General features: G+C 49.3%; 1 pseudogene; it reads right to left on the bottom strand.

The window, feature by feature from the left end:
• Window positions 1-3034: 3034 nt before the first annotated feature.
• LOC118228947 lies at window positions 3035-10690 on the bottom strand (annotated as a pseudogene).
• Between the last annotated feature and the right edge of the window lie 2514 nt (window positions 10691-13204).

Raw genomic sequence — 13204 nt, 5'->3', positions numbered from 1 at the left:
AGATTTTGTTGATGACATCATTCACTGAACGCGCAAAGACACAGGGCAGGAGTGTGCCCCTGGTGGTCACACAGGGGAATGACACATTAAGGCAAGGGCTTTGTGCTTCTAAACGAAACCAACGCACAGACCAATGACACTTTTGATCAGACACCGCACAACTGCTGCCAGGTCTGAGACATGAACGCACAAACCGACCCAATTAAATTACGTTTCTCACCGGCTTTCAGTTACGTCTCTCAACAGGCCACAGAGAGAGAGAGAGAGAGAGACACACACACACACACACACACACACATGTAACTGCACATACGCTCACACACAGACGCATGCTAATTCAGCTGTTGGGGGTGAAATGCGATCATAAACTCAGGAACAGACTAAAGAATTCTACAGCGCACCAGCGCGAGCAGGAAGCCAGCAGAGCAGGGCCGTGTTTGTTTCTCTGTTATTCAGTCGTAGTGTGAAACCAAGGAGTCCACAGAGACATGCAAGGTGGACAGTTTAAAAAAAAAAAAAAAAAAAGTTACAGAATGCCTGGACACGCCCCCTAATACACGGCCGTTACCCTGCAACGGCTACAGTAACGGAACGGTTTCCATGCCGATCGGCGCTCACGCAGGGTTCCCTTGGTGCTGAACTCACATCACATCATCAGGCGTCACATCACCAGGGTCACATCACCAGGGTCACCAGATTCCCATGTGTTTTTAGTTGCCTAGCAGTAAAAACGATGCTCTGGGCTCGCTCTCTCTCTCTCTCTCTCTCTCTCTCTCTCTCTCTCTCGGTCCCTGGGCGACCAGGTATTTGACATTCCAATGCAAAGCTCTACAGGTCACTGAGCGTTGGGTGGGCGGGGCTATCGGGCTGGTTCTCTGACGGACAGGAGGCTTGTGTTTCTCTGTGTGAACGCCATGACAACACCAGAATATCACCAACTTCAACAACCCACAGAGCTTAACACGCATACAAGCACACGTATACATTCACAGTAACACACACAAATGCATGAGCATGCACACACACACCCCCACATATACACACACACACACACACACACACACACATGAACACTGCCAATTACTCATCACTCTGTGAAGTGCTCTGTACTACTCCCTCCAAAAATTTAATTCAAATTCTTTATTGGCAGGAAAGTCTACTTTAAGCATTTCATAAAGCAGAGTGATAAATTTCAACACTAACACAGATGAAAAATCAGTATACATAGAATATGCAGCATACCTCCCTCTCTAATCCCTCCATTTTATCAGTCCTATATCATTCCATACGATTCTTTTTTTCCTCTCATCTTTCTGAGCGTGAGCTTGTGTGCGCATGCGTGTATGTGTGCGTGTGCGTGTCTACATGCGTCTGCACGGTGACGGCCGTGTCCTGCTGTCACTCACATCTCCATGGAAACCAAGCCAGACCACAGAGCCACCTCATGACACCATGCGACTGGAGCGTGGAGGGAACCAATCAGAATCTGTCTGGAAACAGACAGGCAGAGTACCTTGTAGAGAGAAATAAAAACACAGAGTTCACCGTCCCAAAATGTTCCCTGGAGCACGCGTGTGTAATGCATCGCCCCTCAGACAAAATTAAACACCAGCCTTTTTAATTAATCTTACTTTAATTACATCATAAAAAACAATATCCACAAAATATTAAGTGTGCAAGAAAAGAGGAAATATGGCACAACAGAGAAAAAACATTTCCAAAGAAAATACAATTTTTCTTAAAAACACACTCACACATGCACGCACACACAAACACACACACACACACATTCACTCTGTCATACACACACACACACACAAACCCATGACTGCCACACCAGAGCACAGAGCATCAAGTGTCAACGCTGACCCCAAATGTCACCCATGTGACCTCCCAGTGACCAATCACATGCCTGTTGTGTAAGAAGAGTCCAGTGGTGCCCCCCCCCCCCACCCCCCCCCCACCCCCCCCCCCACCCCCCCCCCCGAGCCTCACCTCCCCGTCCCAGCGATGGGTGGATGAAAGTGCAGCTCATACACACACGCCTGTGCTTCCTCATCCCTAACTCACCTGTGTGAGTAAACACAGGTAGATGCAGCCCACTGTGTGGAGCGGTGTCTGAGGAACCCAGACCCTGCGACCCGATCGAACCTGGGGAAGGACACCGCAGCTGTAGGGCATGAGACAGGCCCCATAAACCCCGCCAGGATCCAGCAGGGCACCGAAATGCTGGCCGAGTTTTGCATTGGATCATGTTGCCAACTAGTCATAATAACAACACAACATTCTGGCTTCCATAAAACTAAAACTAAAACAAAAACAATTTACAGGACAACGTCCAGGGACGCAAGCAAGGCAAAAGCCTAGTGAGCTGTTACCATGGAATTCCATCAGCTCGTAGCATCCCATAACAACACATATTTTGTCAATGTTTTTTTAAATTTATTTTTAATATTGTTTTTATTCTATTTTATGTACTTTGTACTTTCTTTGTTCCTTTTGCTTTTATTTATGTAAAGCACACTGGGTTGCCTCTGTGTATGAAGTGTGCTATAGAAATACATTTTGTTCGATTGATTGATTGATTGATTGAATGGACTGATCCTGACCAGACGGCACCCGCACAGTGTTGGCTTGTCAATCAAACTGTTCCTTCACATAACATTCCCCTTGACTCCCCCCAGGTCTGAATAAAGATAAATATTAAAATAAAGTATAAATGAGCAAAAAAAAAAAAAAAAAAGTGCACATTAACTGTCACATTAGCATGCAGTAGGAGTTTCACATTAACTGTCACATTAGCATGCAGTAGAAGTTTCCCAATGCCAAAGTGCCGCTGAATGTGCCTGTGGATTACGGACAGTATGAGAGTTATGCTGCCGCGGTCCGCAGTTCATTGTTGGCACATTTTATTGGAAAGTCCATCTTATTTTTAAGTACAGCACGTACCGAGCGTGACGGTTCTGTGACTCAGCACAAGGTCACCCCACCTTCACCCACCACCCTCCTGAATCTTCTCTTTTTTTAATTACAGCAAGCGCATTTAAAGATTCGTGACAAAAAGAAATGCAAAATTATTATTATTCTTTTTTTTTTTTTTTAAACTGCACAGCAGTGGCGTGTATATTACTGGCCCATATCCATGCAGATCTCAATGCACTTCGAGTGACCGCACCGTAGATTTCAGCACTGCTTCTCAAAAACCAGATCTCACACTCCCATGTGAGGCACGCTCAGGGTCAGAGGTCATTGGATGGTTCTAGTGACGTCACATGACATCAGCAAAGTCCAGTGCAGGACAACACAGGGACAAGTTTTTAAAAGTAAAGCCAGTACTGTGAAAATAAATAAATAAACTGAAACTCAGAAAGAAGACATTATGACTGTAAAATCTGAAGCTTGACAGTCAGTAGACTTCACCATTTATCTTAAGAATACTATACTCCAATGTACTCTTCATGCTCAAACCCCATACTCTTGAGTATACTATACTCCAAGTCACATACTCCTCTAATACTTTAACCCCATAATCCAGTAATACTCCAGCCCCATATTAATCTGAGTATACTATACTCCAATCCCATACTCCTCTGAGTGTACTATAATCCCGACCCCATGCTCCTGAGTATACTTTACTCCAGACCCCATGCACCTCTAATAATACTTATACCCCAACCCCATACTTCTCTTATCTGAGTATGCTATGCCTAGGAATATAGTAACATCATAACATAGCCCCATATATTCACACATTTATACAAGCACAAGATCGTGATGTAGTGCTGATGCACACCTTCCCTTGTCTCAGTAAAGTGTTTGGTTTTCCAGTGTTCAGAGTCAAGTACTCAAATGTTGTAGCTTTCCAATAAAGTTCAACTGATCATGCCTTGTCTTCTGTTGCTGGGCAACAGTGTGGGAGGGGCCCAGGAGGGGGCGGAGCTAGAGGATCAGGCAGGGTCTTTTGTCTTTGAAAGGATTCTGCGAGGTGGAAACGCCCACCAGCAGGGGTCACTGTGGGCATGCTTCTCACAGTAACTCATCAGGTCAGCCACTGGTTTCGACACCTGAGAGAGAGAGAGAGAGAGAGAGAGAGAGGAAGGGAGGGAGAGAGAGAGAGAGAGAGAGAAAGAGAGAAGGAAAGACAGGGAGAGATAGAGATGGGGAGAGGGAGAGAGAAAGAGAGAGAGCGATTTAAAATGAAATGCATTTATGCAATCGACAAAGCAAACTAGACACCAGGGGCTCAATGCTGTGGGCATGTCTGAAAAGGGGCACCCAGGGCAACCCAGGTACTGGGACTGCTGAGCCTGGGGGGGCAGGTGGAGGGGGGAGGGGGGGTGGAGAGGGTGGAGATGGTGTGGAGGGGGGTGTTCGGGTGGGGTGGTGGGGAGATGTGGTGTGGAGTGAGGTATGAGGGTGTGGAGACGGGTGTGGTGGGGGCGGGGGGGCGGGAGGGGGGTGAGGGTGTGGAGCGGGACACTGGAGGTCCGTACCTTGATGTAGTCGATCCCAGCCTCGAGTCTGAGCTGCTCCACCAGCTCCCTGGCCTCAGTGCTGCTGTTAGTGGAAATGCTCCACCATGGGGGGGGGGGGGGGGCAATAGAGTCCCGGCACACGGGGGTAACATCCACGACCTAAAAAAAAAAAAAAAACAAGTAAAAATCAGGTGTGAAAACTGGTCACAGAAAGTTATTTCAGGAATGAGGACGAAGACGAGGATCCTATTCATCACCTGGGATCTCAAAACTTCAGCGATGGTTCTACTGAGCGAGGTGAGCAGGACCTGGAGAGACAGGCCCAGGGGTAAACCCAAAGTCAACATTACAGCATTCCAGAAAAACACCCAGGGGAACACATTCTGCTTCACCGCATTAAACACCACACTGGAGTACAGCACGTCCTAAACCAACGACACCAGAGAGAAAAACAGCCTGAAATACAACCACCTGTACAAAGAAGATCAAAGGCCTTCAAACCGACCAGTGAGCTAACTGGACTCTGCAGCCAGGAACTGCTGCTTTACTGAAAGGGACAAAAAATATAACAGACAGACAAACAGACAAGCAGGCAGGCAGGTGTGTGGCGTGTGGGGTGTGGCGTGTGGCGTGTGGGGTTTGGGGTGTAGGGTTTGGCGTGTGGGGTGTGGCGTGTGGCGTGTGGCGTGTGGGGTGTGGGGTGTGGGGTGTGGGGTCTGGCGTGTGGGGTTTGGGGTGTGGGGTGTGGGGTCTGGCATGTGGGGTTTGGGGTGTGGGGTCTGGCATGTGGGGTTTGGGGTGTGGGGTTTGGGGTGTGACGCTCCGCTTTCCGCTCAGACCGCCATCTGAGCAGCATAACTGAACACAGTGACCAGGCTCAGCCTGTGCAGCATAACTGAACACAGTGACCAGGCTCAGCCTGTGCAGCATAACTGAACACAGTGACCAGGCTCAGCCTGTGCAGCATAACTGAACACGGTGACCAGGCTCAGCCTGTGCAGCATAACTGAACACAGTGACCAGGCTCAGCCTGTGCAGCATAACTGAACACGGTGACCAGGCTCAGCCTGTGCAGCATAACTGAACACAGTGACCAGGCTCAGCCTGTGCAGCATAACTGAACACGGTGACCAGGCTCAGCCTGTGCAGCATTACTGAACACAGGGTATCAGCCTGTGCAGCATAACTGAACACAGTGACCAGGCTCAGCCTGTGCAGAATTACTGAACACAGCTGTGCGCCAGGCAAAACTAAACGGCATGGGTAAAATGCTTAACTCTTCAGAAGCTGCTCTGGATAAGAGCATCGGCTAAATACCAAACTGTAATCATTTCTGTTCAACTTGTCAGTAATTTCAAGGTTATTTACTGGCATCGAAAGGCTTTAAAATAAAGTAACAATTATATGAGACTCCAGGGATAATCTCTCTGCAGATTTCAGCAGCCAGAACCCGTGCTTTCAGATAAATAACACCACACTGGAATGCCACTTGCAAAAAATAATAATAATAAATGCGGGATTCATGATCTATGAATAGGCATGAAAAAACACTCTTGTTGTTAGTGCATTATTCACCAACCATTTCTCAGAAATGCAGGGCTAATCTACTCAAACCCAGCCGGCAAGACAAAGGGTCGGGGCAAGAGGGTGTAGCAAGGAACAACAGGAAATGGATGTTCGATCAGCTTCCTGCAGTTCAGTTGTATCCAGTACCTTTGAGGTCACAATGACCTCTGGTTGCCGCGGCGATCCCTTCCACAGCCCCGCCCCCCACCCCCACCCCCCACCCCCGCCAACGGCCCAGTCACCATATGAATGCAGGGTTCATTTCTTAAACTCATTCAGCTCAGCCAGTACTATGTGGGTGAGAGGCCAGACCTGCACCCCTCGTCACCCCCCCCCCACACACACACCCCTCGCCCCCCCCCCCACACACACACCCCTCGTCCGTCCCCCCACAGACACACCCCTCATCCCCCCCCACACACACACCCCTCGTCCCCCCCCCCCCACCCACACCCCTAATCCCCCCTGCTGACTCTCTTCCCCAGCAGAGAGGAGACTTCTCCTTTTCCTCTTCTGTCGCTTTTTTCTGTCGTTTACCATAAAAGGAAAACAATACTTGGTATGCCGAGGAGGGTGAGATACAAGGGGGACTAACCACCCCCTCCCTCCATACTTCCAGCTCGCTCCCTCCCTCCATACTTCCAGCTCGCTCGCTCTCCCGCACTCTCTCACTCTCACGCGCTCTGAAAGTGAGATCAGCAGGAGCAGTTAGTTCCTGGTCCAGTCAGATGACATCATGTGACTGCCGCGTGTGTGAGGATGACATCACTGCATACATGGAGAGGCTGGCAAGAGCAACACGGGCAGTGAGAAACAGGGACAGAGTGCCACACACACACCCGCACACACACACACACACACACACACACACACACACACATGCACACACACCCGCACACACACACAGACATACACATGCACATGCACGCACACCTGCACACACACACACATACACACATACACACACACACACACATACACATGCACATGCACATGCACACACACACACACACACATACACATACACATGCACATGCACGCACACCCGCACACACACACACACACACATACACATACACATGCACATGCACGCACACCTGCACACACACACACACATACACATACACATACACGCACACCCGCACACATACACATACACATGCACATGCACGCACACCTGCACACACACACACACATACACATACACATACACGCACACCCACCCAGGTTTTGGAGCTGCTGAATGAACTCCCTCACCAGTACAACTGACTCTGAACCCCCCCACCCCTACCCCTCACCCCTCACCCCCACCCCCACCCCTCACCCCACTGAACTCAAGGGAGACTATCTCACCCTGTCCTCAGAGCCCCAGACAGAGAGAGAGAGAGAGAGAACAGGAGAGAGGGGAGAGAGAGAGAACCAGAGAGAAAGAAAAAGAGAGAGAACAGGAGAGGGAGAGAGAGAGAGAACAGGAGAGAGAGAGAGAGAGAGAACAGGAGAGAGGGGAGAGAGAGAGGGAGAGAGAGAACAGAAGAGAGGGCAATGGGGACAGTAGGGTAACACAGGCGACAGCAGGGTAATGAAGGGGAGGTCAGGACAGGCTGAGAGGAAGCTGTGTCAGAGCTGGGTCAGTCTCCTGGGCTGCTGGACTGGCTTCACTGGCTGGGACAGGCTGTCCTGGTACACACAGTATAGGACTCAGCTCTGCGAACCCTGCAGTTAGCACATTCCATGAGCCCTACAGGAAGCTCACTCAGCTCTACGGACCCTACAGGAAGCTCACTCAGCTCTGTGCACCCTACAGGAAGCTCACTCAGCTCTACGGACCCTACAGGAAGCTCACTCAGCTCTGTGCACCCTACAGGAAGCTCACTCAGGTCTGTGCACCCTACAGGAAGCTCACTCAGCGCTGTGCACCCTACAGGAAGCTCACTCAGCTCTACAGACCCTACAGGAAGCTCACTCAGCTCTGTGCACCCTACAGGAAGCTCACTCAGCGCTGTGCACCCTACAGGAAGCTCACTCAGGTCTACGGACCCTACAGGAAGCTCACTCAGCTCTGTGCACCCTACAGGAAGCTCACTCAGGTCTGTGCACCCTACAGGAAGCTCACTCAGCGCTGTGCACCCTACAGGAAGCTCACTCAGCTCTACAGACCCTACAGGAAGCTCACTCAGCTCTGTGCACCCTACAGGAAGCTCACTCAGCGCTGTGCACCCTACAGGAAGCTCACTCAGGTCTGTGCACCCTACAGGAAGCTCACTCAGCGCTGTGCACCCTACAGGAAGCTCACTCAGCGCTGTGCACCCTACAGGAAGCTCACTCAGCTCTGTGCACCCTACAGGAAGCTCACCCAGCTCTGTGCACCCTACAGGAAGCTCACACAGCTCTGTGCACCCTACAGGAAGCTCACTCAGGTCTGTGCACCCTACAGGAAGCTCACTCGGCTTTGTGCACCCTACAGGAAGCTCACTCAGCGCTGTGCACCCTACAGGAAGCTCACACAGCTCTATGGACCCTACAGGAAGCTCACTCAGCTCTACGGACCCTACAGGAAGCTCACTCAGCTCTGTGCACCCTACAGGAAGCTCACTCAGCTCTACGGACCCTACAGGAAGCTCTGAAAAACTCACAGCCACACTGACTGTAGCTGGAACACCAAGTGCATGAGCGTGGGAAGTTTTCAATCCTCTGTGGAGTCATGTGACCCTCTGCACATCCTGATAGCACAGGAAACGGTAGCATTCATAATCTGAATTACAAATCTATTGCACTTTTTAAAGGACTTCATCCTTTTTCTGAATTTGCAAAAACAGCATTTAGTCACAACGCTTGCTGGCGTCAGAACTCAGAGCGAAGAGAAACAGATTGACAGTCCTCTTTCAGAAAGAGGATTCAAAACGATGTACCAGAGAAATGTGCATATTTCCTCCAGCAAAACTCTGTGTTCTTAAGTCTTGATTTTTATCTTCGTGTTTTATCGGTTTCCCTCTGTGGTTACTGTTGTGTTGCTTCTTGGCCAGGACACCCACGCATAAGAGATATTAATCTCAGTTATTAGTGTCCTGCTGAAATAAAGGATAAATAGAGATGATGGGATTGGGGGGGGGGAGAGGTGACTGTACAGAGTGTCTGGGGAGGGGGGGCATTAGTGGTCTCATGGAGTCATAATAGATTAACAGCAGAAATCTGCAGAAACCATTATTTTCACTGAGAGGAAATGAGATGGTGAACGCTCTCTGAGAGGGGGAGGGGTCACCATGGGAACGGGAACGCTCTGTTCCTCATGGGGGGGGGCAGGTTACTTACTCCTCTGACCGTCTCCAGAGAAAACATGACTGATTGGGGGGGGCGGTGTGGCGATGAGGCCTTATGTTCTCAGAAAAACCTTTAATTTAAATTTAAATTTATTTCCTGAAACTCAAAGCTATGAAAATGCTTCTATAACATGGAGCTGAGCAGAGTCACAGTCATTACAGCTGAGCAGAGTCACAGTCATTACAGCTGAGCAGAGTCACAGTCATTACAGCTGAGCAGAGTCACAGTCATTACAGGTGAGCAGAGTCACAGTCATTACAGGTGAGCAGAGTCACAGTCATTACAGGTGAGCAGAGCCACAGTCATTACAGGTGAGCAGAGCCACAGTCATTACAGATGAGCAGAGTCACAGTCATTACAGCTGAGCAGAGTCACAGTCATTACAGCTGAGCAGAGCCACAGTCATTACAGCTGAACAGAGTCACAGTCATTACAACTGAGCAGAGTCACAGTCATTACAGATGAGCAGAATCACAGTCATTACAGGTGAGCAGAGTCACAGTCATTACAGGTGAGCAGAGTCACAGTCATTACAGCTGAGCAGAGTCACAGTCATTACAGGTCAGTAAATTTATGGTTGCAACAGGTGAGGGGAGTGTGCCAGTTAGGACAGGTGAGCACAGCAGGACTGAGACAAAGTCCCCTTCAATTCAGTCAATTCTACAAGCATATGGACTGAAATTGCTTGTAGAATTTACCTCCATTTGAATTTGAATTGAGGGAGAGACAGTGAGAAAGAGAGTGAGAGAGAGAGAGAGAGCGAGAGCGGGAAAGAAGATCTGGGGAGGGAAAGAATGGAGGGAGAGGGACAGATGGAGTGGGAGAGGGTGGGAGGAGGAGGGGGAGGAGGGGGGTATGTGACAGGGCAGCGCTTTGCCGCTCTTAGCTGGCGGGAATACACCCCCCCCCCACCCCCCACCTCACCGCCACCTGCACCTTTCTGTGATTCCTTCCTCCCGCTACTTAGCAACAATGGCTTACAACATGACAGCATGGGCACCAGTGCATGACAAACAGGGGTGTCTCTCTCTCTCTCTCTCTCTCTCCCACACACACACACACACAACACCTTGGGGTTAAATACCTGAAAATGCAACAGTATGTCACTTCTGAGAGAGTGACAGAGACAAAGAAAGAGAGAGGAGAGAGAGACAGAGAGAGAGAGCAGCGGTGTGCATGGGGGGACAGTGTGTGCACACCTGCAGGACAGATCAGCTCTGTAATGACTCTGTTCCTCTTCCTCTCCGGGGTTCAGTCCGCAACGCTGAGGACAGGATCAGCGGCGGCGCTGAGGACAGGATCAGCGGCGGCGCTGAGGACAGGATCAGTGGCGGTGGTGAGGACAGGATCAGCGGCGGTGGTGAGGACAGGATCAGCGGCGGTGGTGAGGACAGGATCAGCGGAGGGGCTGAGGACAGGATCAGCGGAGGGGCTGAGGCCAGGATCAGCGGAGGGGCTGAGGACAGGATCAGCAGCGGCGCGGAGGACAGGATCAGCGGCGGCCCCCCGTCGCCGCGAGCGAAGCAGAGGCTGCAGGAAGTGGAGAGATGAAAGGGACGCATCGTGAGCTGCGGCACACACATCTGAGAGAGAAACGGCCTCGCCGAACGCTCTCGGCAAACAGATGGCTGCCTGATGTGACTGCCTGTTTATTCTGGACGGGGGCTCGATCTCTTCTGCGGTTTCGCGTTGATGAGTGAGCAGGGAGCAGCTGCATTCTGCTGATTACGGACCAGTCTGGCAGATAAAATCTCTGATTCAGAGAGGGGGGGACAGGACACAACACCCCTAACACAGCAATATTATTATTATTATTATCATCATCATAATAATGTTTAGAACAGCCAATCCTAACTGCAGGTTAGCGCATTAAAATCCCATCTAGATTCCCTTATTATAGATTCCCGTTACTTAATTAAGCTAAATAATGTAACATTCATTAATAGATGCACTTAAGCAGTTCCAACTTAAGAGAATGTGAGTGCGTCCCCTGGAGTGACACGTGACGCAACAGTGACAGACCTGCCGATCGACATTCCCAAAGCAGCGATCATAGCCATATGGTCAGTTTCAAACGGCCAAAAAAAAAATTGCATAAGGTATTTAAGTAGCCTTTAAGTTTTATTTACATAATTAGCTTTTTTTTTTTTTTTTGCAAATGATCCGCTAAATCAACGAAGCGTACACTTTTTTTTTCAGAACTCCGGGTAACCCGCGGCAGTTTCAGTAGGGCATTATAGCGCACGGCCCCAGTGATGTGCGACTGCGCGAGACGCGTGTCTCGCTTCCCTGCCAACTACCGTCCCAGCAGTCATCAGATATGCGACTGAAGATTCAAATCAGTGAATCACAGGCGCTATTTTCGAGCCACGCTAAAGATAAAAAGGCGGAAGCTATCGTCTGTCTCTATAAAAGGTGTGGTTCATCAAAGAGTTGGCTACCTTTATGGGGCTATGATTCAGAGAATTCACGCAGAAACGGCAGAAATTTAAAAAATAAAGGATAGAAATATACGTGACTAACACACGTGTGAATCTATTTTGAGACGGCGATGTGAAATAATGACTAAGCCGCGTTTGGCGGTTGGATTTTTTTAATTTAATTTTTTTTAAAACCGTTTAAAAAAAAAAAAAAAAAAGCGGCAGCAGGGACGCTACAGCCGTTACTGGCAGATTTTTCCCGCGGGAGCGACGTCACAGGCGGGCATGGGGCCAAGACTGTTCTGGAACTCGCTCGCGCGTTTGGACTCCTCGGGCGCGCCGCCAAACTCCACTCAGAACAGAACGGCACATGCCGACGCAGTCCAAAGCCATTTTCACATACCGTTGCCATGACATTATAAACTTGTTTTGCTCTGCAAGCCTCCTCCAGCGACTCTCTTGAGTAGTGTTAGTGAAGTATACCACACTGTATACACGCGCACACGCATACACAAGCACAACGCACAATGCACAAATATACATACAAACATGTAGGCATGCGCTCATGCACATGCATGGACACACTCATACATGCATGCATGCACACACACACACACACACACAAGCAGGCATGTACACATGCACAGGCACACATATGCATGCACACATGTAGGCACACACTAACGCACATGCATGGACACACACATACATGTTTTTTTGCACAACAAGTCAATAAAAAGCAACAACAAAACAGAGAATTAAATCTGTATTTTTAAAAGGAGGGGGGAATACCATCTAATGGTAATTTTATGTAAAATCATTTTGACCTAGAATGTGTTTTGGAACATTAAGAAATAGCCAAGAACATCCTGGCTACCATAAACATAAACACAAACACACACACACACACACACACACACACACACCCTGCATGTGACTGCACAGCACGAGGTTAGAGAACATGCTGTCCTAGTGAAGGGCTGTTCCTGCCAGGGTAATAGAACCCTCTCTGAAAAAAAGGTGCAAGAAAAAGTGCCTAGAAAGGTACAAACACTTGTCATTGGGGTGGTGCCCCACAGGTACACAAAATTGCACCCCCAGCCAGCAAGGCATAATTCACCTTTTTTTTGTTGTTGTTGCTTGTAACAGGTACGTCTTAGTCCCCAAATAGAACATTATTGCAATTTCAGTAAAGTGTAAATTTGAGGAATTTATTCCTGAAAGAACAAATATGTTCCCCCACTGCACCTTTATTTCTGAGAGGGAGGGGGGGTGGGGGGCAAGGGAGGGGGCGGGAGGGGGAGGAGGAAGGAGAGGAACAGATTCCAGGAGGAACTCAGTGTTCTCACACTGCAAACTACAGAACATCGAGGCAGAGCCACATTTTTTTTAACCAGACAATAGAAATACAAAGAGTTCCTTCTG

This window comes from Anguilla anguilla, chromosome 6, assembly GCF_013347855.1.
Source record: "Anguilla anguilla isolate fAngAng1 chromosome 6, fAngAng1.pri, whole genome shotgun sequence".
Lineage (NCBI taxonomy): Eukaryota > Metazoa > Chordata > Actinopteri > Anguilliformes > Anguillidae > Anguilla > Anguilla anguilla.
This window is presented reverse-complemented; position numbering and strand designations above follow the sequence as displayed.